A 13,770-nucleotide genomic window follows, 5' to 3' on the forward strand; every position below is an offset into this window, starting at 1 on the left:
GCTGACACATGCAGGGGAAGGTAATTTTATTGATGCATCACTTTATCATAAAAAAAGACAGGTCACCTAAGAGTAAAGTTTTTTTTCATTCTAAATTAGAAGCAGCTGCCTTGAAACCAAGGCTGGATTAAGAAGAACTACAAAAGAAGGTTGGGGGGGGATGTCTGTCCTTTTGAAAGGGTATCATTTAGTCCCTTCAGCCGTAGATCATCTTCAGCTTACAGAGGGCGAGTTCAAGATTTCTATCAGACCCACTCTGTCCATCAAACAGTACTGTTGGATTGCAGGAGCCGTGGAAATCTGAGGACAGTCAATTGAGATGTGGTGGTCTGTCAGCACAGGGATGGGAGCCACAGCCCTCCCGCTGGTATGCATGTCAAACAATAGGGAAGGGGCATCATTAAAGAAGTGGGGAGGGGGCAGCATTCTTAGGCAGATATTTAGTGCTATTCTCACATCAGGGCAATCACCATGCCAGAGAGCAACAAGAGAAAGTGCTGAGGCATCTTAGCCTACAAGTCAGACTTCATGGGGGTCACCTTTATAATTCAGAATAACACTGTTGAGAGGCAGGCGATCGGCTACTGTTTTATCTCTCCAGCCTTGATGGCTTACAAATTTATATCCCTACATATCATACATACTAAACAGTCTAGCTCTGTTTAGATTTGATGTATCACTGTTAAATGGACTCTTGGAACTTTGCTTTCCTTTGTAAGATGGTATGGTGCACCTAATTAGTTTAAATGCATTTCTGTCTCTTAATGACTCTTGATTATTTTGTGTTATTGTGTTATTGTGTTGACTCACTATGTATACTTTATACATAACTAAATGTCATAACTGATTTTAAATATATATATATCCATTTTCAGTTTGCTTGACATGGAAAAGTTTGTGGTGACTATACATAATATTACATAAATATTTGTATATATAGCCATATACATTTGATTATATAGAATTTATTATGTGTAATCAAATGTATTTATAGAATTGATTATGTTGTGCTGCATTCTGAAGCACTCTATGTAATATACATGCATAATAGAATAGAAAGGCCACAAATGAGAACTTTCAGCCCATCAAGCTCATTTGGTTCTATTTCTCTAAAGTTGTCCTATGAGCAATTCCTCCAAGTTTGAAATCCCTTGAGCCGAGGAAATAAGGAAATAAATAACCTAAAATATCCAGACTGACCTAACCTGTATGGTTTTGCGTGGCAAAAAAAATGGATCACATGAACACATGAACACAGAGAAAACATTGAAACACAACACATGCATCTGCTCCATGTTGGAATCAAACTCAGAACTGTGGAGCAATGTGGCATATTAATTAATAATACACTTATATAGAACTTTTCTGGACACTCCACTCTTTACAGCGCTTTACAGGTAATGGGGACTCTCCTCCATCACCACCAATGTGCAGCCCCACCTGGATGATGCGACGGCAGCCATAGTGCGCCAGAACACTCACCACACATCAGCTATCAGTGGGGAGGACAGCAGAGTAATGAAGCCAATTCGTAGATAGGGATTATTAGGAGGCCATGATTGGTAAGGGCCAATGGGAAATTTGGCCAGGACGCCAGGATTACGCCCCTACTCTTTTTGAGAAACGCCCTGGGACTACAGAGAGTCAGGACCTCGGTTTTACATCTCATCCGAAGGACAGAGCCCGTTTACAGTATAGTGTCCCCGTCACTATACTGGAGCATTAGGACCCGCATGGACTGCAGGGTGAGCACTCCCTGCTGGTCCCACTAACACCTCTTCCAGCAGCAACCTTAATTTTTCCCAGGAGGTCTCCCATCCAGGTACTGACCAGGCTCACACCTGCTTAGCTTCAGTGGGTTGCCAGTTGTGAGTTGCAGAGTGATATGGCTGCTGGCCTAAAACATCTCATCATACTGCCCTTTGTAGACCTTAAATGATCCTTATAGGTGTTCACTTGGGATTACACAATTCCGTAACAGCACTTCAATAAACGATACCGTGTGACACTAGACTGTTTTTTTAACAAATATGTTTTTAACTAATAATTTTTATTTTAAATGGCATTTTCAAAGCTGATCTGTACTCATGTGTTCAAAAGCTAAAAAAATATGAAAATTGAATAGTCTAGCAATTAATGTACCCTTAAATGAAATACAGGACAAACAGTAGGCACTGCTATATTAAATGATCTAGAAGCTTTTGCTGTGAACTCTCCAAGTCTTCTCAAAGGTTCTGTCGACTTCAGCTGCAGTGTGGGAGAAGTAAACTCCCTGGGGTATGTACTTCCTCTGCAGCCTGTCATCACTTCCTGTCTGTAATGGGAGCGTAATGACAGAACACAGGTGGCTGATGCAGGGTGTTATTAATCAATGCCTCTGCAAGTTCTGAAGATCTTCCATAATCATTTGTGCAACGGAATCAAATTCATCTTCTCAGGGATTAAAGACAAGAGCTGAAGCCAGCTGGCAATAGTGCTGTAACTTCATTTCTCTTTGATTTCCCAAGCAGCTTATGGGTCAAGTCTTTCATCTGGGTTGAGTTGATGCCACCAGTGTTAAACCTTTGTCATGGATGGTTGTGCACAACTAGTAACCTTTAGGATATTTTTGTATTATTACATTTTAATGTATTCCTTTATTTTGACCAAATATTTTGAAGTATTTCACAACTCTGCTAGATTTTTATTGCATTGTTAATGTTGTTTTCTCCATAACAATCTGAAAGCACAGAAGTGGAAGTACAGGATGCTATTAGTTGATGGGCTTGACTTTCTGTGCTGCGTGCCATGGTTCCAGTGCTGATTAACTTGTATTTAGTAGAATTGTAAACTGTTCTGACAAATTTATGCCAAGGCAGAGTACATAATGGAGTTGATTATAAATTGGAGAATTATAAAATCAGACCACCGTTCTCTTGTGCTATCAGGACATCCCCTCTTCAGCCAATGATATGTGCCTTTAACATCTCCAAAATAAAATACAGCCAACACACAAACAGATGCAGAAACACTATCACATTTGTTTCTAGATTGGTGGAAGTATTAATGTTGTTTCTCAAGCCTTGTGGTAATTTTCTTTAAAACAGAAAAAAATAAATAGTTACCTTATCAGCAGTCATTGAATGAAAGGATGGTGAGAAAATTCCATTCATGGAAGTAATGAGCTTCTCTCATACCTCCATGGTAATCACATCCCTTTTATTTCATGCTGCAGACAACCTCTTGAAATAATTGTCGTGAACTGATGACCGAAATGGAGGGATAACTGCTGATTAAGATGTCGCCAGAATATCCTCGGTTACTGCTGTCCTACAGGCTGAAAGCTGTAAATGCCAGAATGAGAGTGATAAGTAGTTATATTTAGCTAACCCTGAACTCCACACTATAACTTCCCTGGTTATACAGTGATGATGAGGAGTGCTGTCACCTAGTGGGGTCCCAAGTACTGTGTAAAACTTCAACACTAGATGTTGTGACAATAACCCCAGCTGAAAGGGTGGCTGGCCTACTGGTAATAATGTGGAAACAAAGTCATTTCTTTTTAAAAACTGTCATAATACATTACTGTACTGGATTGTATAGGAGAGTGTGCATGGCTCTGCAGGCACATCTCAGCTTGAGAAACACTGAAGAAATTCACTGCTTTTTGTTACAGAGGTCCATAATGCTTACAGGCTAGATTTCTATCATTTCTAAAACACATCCTACTTTTTTATTACATCTTACTGTTTATTGTTTTCCTGTTATCCAATACACTTATTTGTCGGCTTGAACCCACAGTTCTGCTTTCGGATTATATTATTATACACATTTTGTATGTTATTGCTTTACACAATACTGATATATATATACTCATCAAAATATGTAATTGATAATGATCTCAACTGCAGTCTTAAGTCTTCACAATACTTTTGCAATTATCAATTCTGTGAAACTTGTACTAAAGAAAACCTTGCATTACTATGGTGTCATACAATTTGTGTTATGCCTCTGGTATCAGATAGGATATTGAAGAGGAACGTTGTGTAGAAACATTAGAGACACTAGTTCCAGAGAGTTACCCATAATTATAAACATTAAACTGATCTCAGTGCATTCTGCAATCAGTGTGTTGGGACAGCCTGAAAATTATTAAACAACATTTTTTCAGTCTCTCTGCTATGTTACATTTCTATGAGAATCTGAGAATGAGACTTGTGATCACATAAATTGGGTATTTTGGCCCCTTTTTGATGTTTTCCTTCATTTCTTATTAGGCACCTGCAAGCTGCTGAAGGGAACCTCTGGGAACAGAAATCAGACCAACTGTTCTGGCCCTTTAAATGCTTATCTGTAGATCAGTAAAGATCTGCCACAGTTTACTGTGTTTAAAAGGACAACTGGCTTGACAAAGAGGATCTAAGCACTCACTCTGCCTTAAAGGCAAGAACATCTCTTCAGATCACTTTGTTCAGATGGAGGAGTGAATATAACATTAAAACGCTAATAAAAGTTTTAAACAAGACCTCACAAAGTAAAGGAGACTCCTTTTCATTGAATGTCAGCACTGCATACAAAAAAGCTAATTTCTGCTTTGTTGTCTTGAAGCTGAACTGCTCATGAGAAGATGAGAAAAGGATATGTTAATTTGTCATGTCATACTTATTTCTGAAAAATGATCCAAAGGAGAATGAAGACCACATTTGAGACACTCTAACAAACACTGGGCATAAGGACATGTGCAATAGTTATACTTACTGTATGTAGAGCAAAAGTTTCAGGCTTGGTACCTTTTCCTGTGTTTTCACACTGTAGTTAAACTGCTGTAGCATTTTGTGAGATCAATATTTGTTTTTGTATAAAATTATCCACATGGCTGGTTCCCAGGAAAGGTATCTCATCATACCATTGTCACCCCATACATTACACTTTTTATGAGCACAGTATGGAGGATGATGTAACTGATACAAGTCATGCCTATAGAAAGACATTAGCCTCAGCTATCATATGTACTCTTCATCTTTTTACAGTGCTGTGAAGTAAAGTGTCTCCTCCACCCTGAGCAGCTAGAAGCTGCCCTTAGCTGTCATCATATTGTAGTCTTAAATATTTAGCTTCCTCAAGAGATTGAGCTGTAATATAAGATATTTCTCTGTAATTCATCTCACTGACTAGTACAAACAGATGTGAAATTTCAGGGTAAAGGGGACTTTATAATCAGCCTTTCAGTGGCTTTCCTATCATATTCTTCAATAGGTCAAACAGCCAAGCAGCTTCTTTTCCCCTGGATTTGAAAATATCATTTTTCAAATATTTCTCCCTATTTTATGTTCAGTGAATACTTGTGGCATGGTAGAATACTTAAGAATCTCTCATATCTGGTTATAGAGGTATTAAATGGGGATTTTGATATTTACCACTTTATTGATAGTATAAAAAGACAGGAAAGATTTTAAAGAACAAAGCTGTCTATGTTTTTAAAAATTTCAGAAAGTGTCTACCATCTCTTATGACAAAGTACTCTATATTTACATTTTTTAAATCCATCAATATTTGTATGGTGGAAACATGTACTCCATTAAAATCTTATTTTATCTACAAGGCTTTTAATTAATTGCTTAACTGTTAATCTGTCTAATGCTGAAAACAACTAATTTGATGAGTGTAACACATTCCCAATTTCAAAAGCTTCATCTTTCAAATGACATGACATTCTTGACAAATTCTCATGCCATTCTCATGTTGTTTTTTCTTGTCCTAAAAATTGTCATTTTTGTATTAAGATAAGGTACTTTGGAATCACTGACTAAAGCAATGCATTTGTAAAAGTAATGACTGTGTAAATGAAACAAAATATAGAAATTTTGTTTTCCATATAAACAGACTTTCTGTGAAGCATTCCATGTCTAAATCAAGATCCAATAAACTGTCATAGAAGAATAGCCTCATATTCCTTCTGGGAGGTGTGTCTGAAATCAGGGGTGGGCTTTTTCTGAGCCAGATAACTTGGACAGAGCGCCTACAAAATTCTAATTCAGTTTTTCTGTCCTGTGCAGAGAAGGCATAACTTATTGAATGTATCAAAAGTCCGATTATAGATGCTGCCTCAACTGCCTTTAGTGTCCTATAAAACACAAAGAAACCATGAACATGATTGCAGTAAACATTCTTTTTTGATCGTATTTGAGAGATACAGTAGCATATGCTTTTGTTTTAAATTTATCATTTAAGTGACTTAGTCCCCAGTCTATCTGAGGGTTCTGAGTGCATGGCATCATTAACTTTATATATCTGTTATGCATTATGGGACTAGGCTGGGAGTCACCTGTTGTAGAAGACAGGAGACAAAGTATATATAATATAATTATCTGGTTGCATGTCAGTCACAATATAATATTTCTAGGTGTGCTGGTTTTATATGAAATACCAGCAAAAAAAGAGGATTTTTTATATGTCAAAATTCAATGTATTTTCAATATTAACACTAAACTGGATATGTATCTTTTTACTGTTGCAGGACAGCATTTTTCCATGCGAACCAATCCAAATAGCTTTGGACATATTTTACCTAACAGCTTTCCTTAAAAAAAGGCTTCTGTCTTTAAAGCTACTTTGTGACAAAAGCTAATCTTTTCTTTTTGTCGACTCTGCTGTTGAAAGCCAACATCTTTCTATCAAACCAATCATTGAATTCCTTCTCTTCCTTTCAGTTCTTTCTCTACGCGCTGACACCTTCATTCTATACTCTTCACCTTGGTCCTGAACAGAACCTTTAAAAAGATTTGAAAGCGTTTGGATTTCAAAATTAGAAGGCCTGAATAAATTAATAGTATTTGCAAAATAAAATGTTATGTAAGCTGAATTTTAGCATGTACAAAGGAAGAAAAAAATCCACTAGTTTTTGAATGCATTAATTGAAGAATGTGAGCTTATTTATAAAGAGCCTGGAAGCTCATAGTGTAGCAGGGCAGTGAGGGTGGCAAGGGTAAATGGAAATCTAGAATATTACAGAAAGATTGAAGAATACATTTCCCTGTCTTTTAAAAATATACTAGATGTTTAGCCTATCGCCACTATCGCTACCCTACTACAAAAGCTATTTACTTTATGTTGCATAGTAATTTACATTCCATTGGTACTGACTACTATTAGTGGTGACTCAAACATGTATATAGTTTATGATTATTTATTTGAGAAGGGAAATAAAGGAAAACCTTTGTGTTGTATGTGTTGTGTTACACACAATGTCATGTCATGTTGCTCTTGCCCTTGTTCCAACACCCAGGCTATAAAATAACCCCCTCATGCACAACCCATGTCTCCCACAATGAAAATGACGTAAGGGTTATGGAGTTATGTACACTGCATAGTTGGAAGAAATTAGATTTTGTTTTGCCTGATATAGTAAACTGTAAATAAAATTATGGTGGTTAGGAAGAGGCTGTTTACAATCTGTTACAAGCTGAACTGTTTACAAGCTCAAACTATTTGTAGTTTCCTTCAGGAAAGACTTGAATTGCAAAAATAGGTATTGCTCGATGAGCCTTCAGATGCAAATTATATTCTGAGAGTGCTTTTATAGTTTTTATATCCAATGTTCAGTTCTTAAACAAGTCCAATACATTACATAAGGTCAACTGTTGAAATGTGGTTCTCTATCTTATGTCACCACAAAACTGTAAGACCAAATACAACTCTTGAACTACAGATCTGGGAGATGCAACAACTTAAAATGACATTACTGTTACAGGACAATAACACATACAATATTTCCTGCACTTCACATGGATTCTATTAAAGAAGCTTATGACCAGAATTCAATGGTTCCCCTGCAGGCGTTGGAAGTTATAGAATAAAGGGAGAAGACATGAAAAATGGTTGTGCAACTTCTGGAACATTATATGCCTAATATCACTCTTATAGCACATTTCATAAAATGCTTAGCTATGTATGAAGAATTGCACTTCAACAGTAGATGATTGAATTAAAGTATAAAAACTTATAAGTAGCAGATTCCAAGCAGTGATGTCTACTATAGGCAGAGCTCTGCCCAATTTCTGTTCCATGAGTTGTGCAAGAATAGTACAGGTTCTTTTTATTATCAGTTAAAAGGATCTTCGTGTCTTCAGAAACGCTAATGGAAGTAATGTTTCACACCTTACTGAGTGCAACTTTATACACCAGTGATTCATCACTTGAGTCCTGTGTCACTCACTGAGCGGCTGTTTGCCTTAAGGCATTAAAGCACAAGCTTAGTTCTTAATACTTCTGAAGGCAATATGATACTAAAGAGAACTCCGTGGGTGTTTTGTTTTGTCCTTCTTCGAGTGAATGATATTATTTCAATTTTGTGTACAAACACAGTAATCTAGGAAATGTTAAGAAATAATTAAGTTACCTTGTTCTATGTATTTTTCAAGAAGATCACGTTACTAGTCAGATCTCTGTACATTACTGCCTTTAAATGCTACTGAACATGAAATTTCCATATTTTAAATTAAATTCCCACAGGGATAACGATAGTCCTACATCAGGCTAAAGTTACTTTATTTTTCCAGTAATTCCATCCCAGTTGCCGAATTAAGGACAAGAACTGAAGATGTGAGCAATCCTTTTCTCACAATGGACCAGTGTACATCAAACTAGGAAAATATTAGTTGACCAATGTCTTGCTTTCTAGAAGAACGTCTTAAGGAAATGTTGTTTCCCCAGCACTGTGATAATATTCTTTTCTTGTCTCTGGGGCCAAGGCACAGATGAACATAGTGAAAAGGGAGAATATTTCCTTTTTCTGCTGTGTCAAATAGGATTAAATTAATCTGGTTCTAAACTTCGGACAACTGGGCCTTCTAATTAAGAATCCCCATCTTCTTTGAGACTGACCCAGTGAGCTTGAAACCTCTCATTATAGTCTTAGAGCATCAGACTCTCAATGGGGCACGTCCCCTTTGCAGGCACATTGACCAGTCCCTGCCCCTGGGGCTTGTCACTCTGTGCCGGGGTCAGTCAGGGGAGCCTGGGTTCAATCAGCCTGGCCACACTGACATATTCCGGTGCTAAAGTAAATATTTGCCTTGGGCTGGTAAAGGGCACTGGTGCATGTACAGCGCAAAACTAAAGTAAGGCTGATGAATTACTGTACGGGAACTATGCCCTTTTCTGAAGGGTATTTGGTGGTTATGGCTCTGTTTGCATGATATATTATGATATATGGTTATGTTAGGTTGTAAGGAGAAATTAAGCACATAATGAAATAAGTGTGGAATAAGGACAAATGCAATTTTATTTCACTTACTGATGATTTATTTTCTATAATGTGCATTGACATTCTTTTTATGCTTAATAATAAAACTTTATTGGGTCCAAGTTAAACTTAGTCACTGCAGTTTCTTTATTTCATACAGAGGACTATCCGTGTTTTTCCATTAATCTACATTTTCAAAATATAAGAAAAAAAAATAGTGCCTTTAGAGTTATTGGTGTGTCCTTCTCTGTATTATAGAAAGCACCTGTTTTGACCATTAGTGTAGTGTTAGACCACTGCACTATAATATTTTAAGATGGTCTTTTATGGCATGTGAGTCTCCATTGATTATCCTCCAAATACAGGTAATGCATCTAATATATTTTTTCCAGATTCATCTCTGATTCAGACTCATCTCTATGGTTCCATTTTTGATGAATCAGTGCTATTAGTTCAGCGTCCCATTTCTATTGTATAAGACATCTAATGTTGACTTTTTAGGATTACTGAACTCTTTCTGTATTAAACACCAGTAACATAAGAATTGAAGCAGTGTGTGACATGATACTTGCATCAACCTAGATTGTGTTGCTCTCCCACATACACATCCAGAGGAAAAAAAAAACAATATTAATTTCATTTTAGATTGTTTATAAAAACGCGATAGATTTTGAGGAAAAAAGGGCTACTCCAAAACTAAAACTACAAAAAGAAAATGTATTGATTATAGTCTATATTAGCAAATATAACAAATTAATAATACATATGAGAGTAATTTATCTATGGAGTCTGCTTTTCTCATCGAGATGGTGATTTGAATTTAATGTTTTTTTCTCCGACTATGACTATTTCTATTATTATTGAGCCTATGGAGCAGTAATTGTACTAATTTCACATGACTGCCTTTACATACTAGTCCATTCTTTTAAGCAATAAACTACCGCAAATTAATATGCATTAAGTATAACTTTGTGAACTTCGTATTAGTTTTTAATTTAACTTTTTCTGTAGTGCTGTATTTCAATTTTCAAGGCAAAATTACATGTATCAAAGAATGTTCAAAGTGCCGCTCTATATAGTATATACTGTATCTTCCTGATTATGGGATTATGGGATATTACCGTTATTAACGAATTTCGATGCACTTTAGCGCCTGATTAGAAAACTCATGACTTTGAGAAACAGCTTCCAACCCCCGAAAACAAAACATTACAAATGCCAGTCTATGTGACATAAATAGACCAAACCCCATTGATAAACGATCACAGGGAAGCAAGAAATATGAAAAATTCTAAAAATAAACAAATATGAATACTTTAGGTGTTTCTTTAGGTGTTTTATTCAATGTTATTCAATGTTTGAATAAAAACATTGAAGGTTTCTCCCACTCATTCTCCCACTCCAGCTTCTAGGAAAACACATATTTCTACTGATTATTTTGTAATACATTAATGGCATTAGTGATCAAATGAACCATGTATTAAAATCTCGCTCTTTAGAGAACGGTCGGAGCTAATATGAGAAACTGTAAGTTCGTTTTATATTCCATATAATAAATTGAGTCATAATTAAACTTTGCCATTACTTTTCGATAATATAAAACATTTTATAATGTTTAGATATTAGTTTGCTAAAGCATCTGATCAATATACGGATTATCATTTAATTCTAAATAGAAATATGAGAAGGGCTTGGGGGAAACCATTTTACTATAAGGCAGATTGTTTCCCAAAAATAAATAGCACATAGGAGTATGACCTACGTATACAAAATGACAACTGAAGAAAAAGAACAGGAAGCACTGTATTACAAGAAAAGTGGTGGGTGTTGGGAAGAAGCTGCCAAGCTATGTTATTGGCTTCTAAAGCCAGTTCCCCCTCAAATACCTACTGGATGAGATCCTCAGATCAATAAATTGAGAGCCAATCGAGCACAACACTGTACATTTGAAAGGCTTGCTCTGTTTAAGAACGTTTTGTGTGTTCTACAGAGTGCAATAGTTCTGTGAGTTAATAGAACTAAAAAAATCACATTGTTACAAAAATGAGATATCAAAACACACTTACTCCTTTCAAACAATTCAGCCACTCAAGAATATGTTACATTATAAGGTGTATTATCAGTGTTGATCAGACAGTATAATAATGACTGTTATTATACAATAGATAGTGGTTCAACGCAGAACAGCAACGCTGTAAAAAAAGATAATTTCTAGTAAAATACTCAAGCAAAACCTCAAGGGAAAACCATCGTTGCATGTTCCATCCTTACACACTCCTAGTCTATTGGTAGAGAGGGAACTCACATTATAAAACATGTGCTATACTTTGTTCATTATTGTATTTCAGAGCGTATCCTTGGACCGGGCTGATCACAATAGAGGTTGGAAACTTGCCGCTGTGTGCAAGTGCTTCGGTTTTACAGAAAATGCTTTCTTTGTTAGATTAAGGTCTCTGCTTCATAAGAAGAAGAAAATGTGGTCTGAGTGATATAATTTGTTCCCAGATCTGAGGTCACGGTGTTTTCGTTCGGGCACAGGAGGGAATCTCTTATTGCTGCCAGCATCCATTGTGTCACGACCAGGAGCACGAAAGTCTTGTCAATTCTGTTTTGCTCCAGACAACAGAACGCCAGAGTGCATTCAATTATAAACCAATTAAGAGGTGTTTCCTTTTATTTACTTGCTTTGATTCCTGCATGCAGTTTACTGTTTCCAAATACTACATGAGCGGCCTGCGGAAAATGCCGTATATTTCCCTGTGGGAGCTTTCCCTCTTTTTTAAATCACAAGTTCGCTTGGTTTGTAACTCGAAGGACAACTGTCCATATACATCAATGCCAGATATGTTATTTTAAAGGCGCGAGCAATTCAGTTCAGTGGAGGCCTTTATTTGTTCGGAAACGTTTTGTTGTACAGTTCGTAAGCAATTTAACAATGAGTTACCAGCCATTCTCACACTGCTGTGTAAACTTCAAAACACGAATCTCTCTCCTAGGTTTTTTGCGCTTCTTCTGCATTTCGATGCTGCTGGCAAGTGAACTACAGCTGCTGCGTAGTTACGCTCTAGCAATATCTGGTACAGCCGATAAAACCCCCTGAGAAGGCCATTTTTATCTACCGTAAAATAAGCGGAGAATAAATAAAGTGGACCAGACGAAAAACTGAACTTTTGAACTTTGTAGAAATAAAGCTGTGATGACTTGTTGAAATCGGGTTTATTCAAAGTGACAAGCGGAAAATGTTTCAAGTCTCACCTTCTGTTTTCCACTAGTCGTGAAGAGACACTTGAGTTAATGAACCTAGACTTTTTTTAGGCTATAGCTACATATGCTGCAATAATTAAAAAACTAAAGAAGTTTACAACTCATAATACTATCAGTTAAATTTAAATAATTGAACAGCTATTTTGAAATATACTTTTGACCGTCAACTCTAGAGTACTTTGCTATTTCGTACTTCATCGGTCACAAAACGCATAGCCTAGTTAATGGGCATTAACTATAGCCTAGTTAATGTAAAGCAGGCAGCATCTGAACCAAAGATGGGAAGAGGAAAGAGTTATAATGTCTGGACTGAAGAGTTAAACTTAAGTCCCTGACGGTTTGAAAAGTGTAATTAAAGGGGCGCTCAGCGGGGGTTTGGATTAATTCAAACGCTCGATTAAACTTGAAATTCGTCATATAGTCAGCAACATCGGCTTCTAAATATTATCTTTTGTTCGGAAAGAGAAGAAAGAGGTGTTTACTTATAAACAGAACTCTTGGTTTTCTTTTGGAGTCTGTTAAGATTACCTCTTTTCAGAACCACCGATTAAAATGTATATTTGAAATAATAAATATACAGTATAAACAAGTAAACCGTCAGTCCGTCAATGTATTGCTGTTCACAATCATTCCTCCATTAATCGTAAAGGTCTTGAAATAATGAAATAATTATATAAACCAATCTTTTATCCCCCCCCCCCCCCCCCACACACACACGAAAATCAAGTTTACATTAGTTTGCTGCATTCTCAGAACACTAATAAGTTTTGAATAAACGAACGAACAGGATACTCCAAAAACAATGATTAAGACCATGTTTGCGTCAATATAAAAACACTTCTGAAAACTATTTCGTAAGAACAAACGGGAAGTTCTATCGTTGTTATTCTTTATTATTTGCAATCATTTTTCTTGTATATTTCCCGCTTGGTTACGCCTGGAAAACGTGCTGTAATCTCCTCGGGTATTTTCAAGGACACTTCCCTCTACACATCATCGGTATTGTATTTTGTGATACAAAATGTAAGATGTTACAATGCAATTTGTACATCATTCGTGTTCCACCCCCTATTATAGAAAAAAACAAATATGAGAACAAACTTTGCGACAATTAAAAAACAAGCTGATTCCAACCATGAAATAAATTTATTAATCGAGTGCAGTACCAAACAGTAAAATACACTTAGCATACAAAACAGCCTACTACAAATTAAGGCACTGAAATTCAGTTTTACATTGTTAAGTTACACTGCATAAGAAAGACTTTATATGTTTAACGTGGC

At 36.3% G+C, this 13,770-nt stretch overlaps 1 protein-coding gene across 1 annotated transcript in view; it reads right to left on the reverse strand.

Moving 5' to 3' along the window:
* The window catches only part of ptprea (protein tyrosine phosphatase receptor type Ea), a 118,505-nt gene extending 115,102 nt beyond the window's left edge, over positions 1 to 3,403 (reverse strand). Inside the window, exon 1 of the mRNA XM_088917007.1 lies at positions 3,105 to 3,403. The gene's annotated coding sequence lies outside the window, so the exon portion shown is untranslated. The remainder of the gene's footprint in view (positions 1 to 3,104) is intronic.
* Positions 3,404 to 13,770: the final 10,367 nt, after the last annotated feature.

This window comes from Atractosteus spatula, chromosome 5 (assembly GCF_055471065.1).
Source record: "Atractosteus spatula isolate fAtrSpa1 chromosome 5, fAtrSpa1.hap1, whole genome shotgun sequence".
Taxonomy (NCBI): Eukaryota; Metazoa; Chordata; class Actinopteri; order Semionotiformes; family Lepisosteidae; genus Atractosteus; species Atractosteus spatula.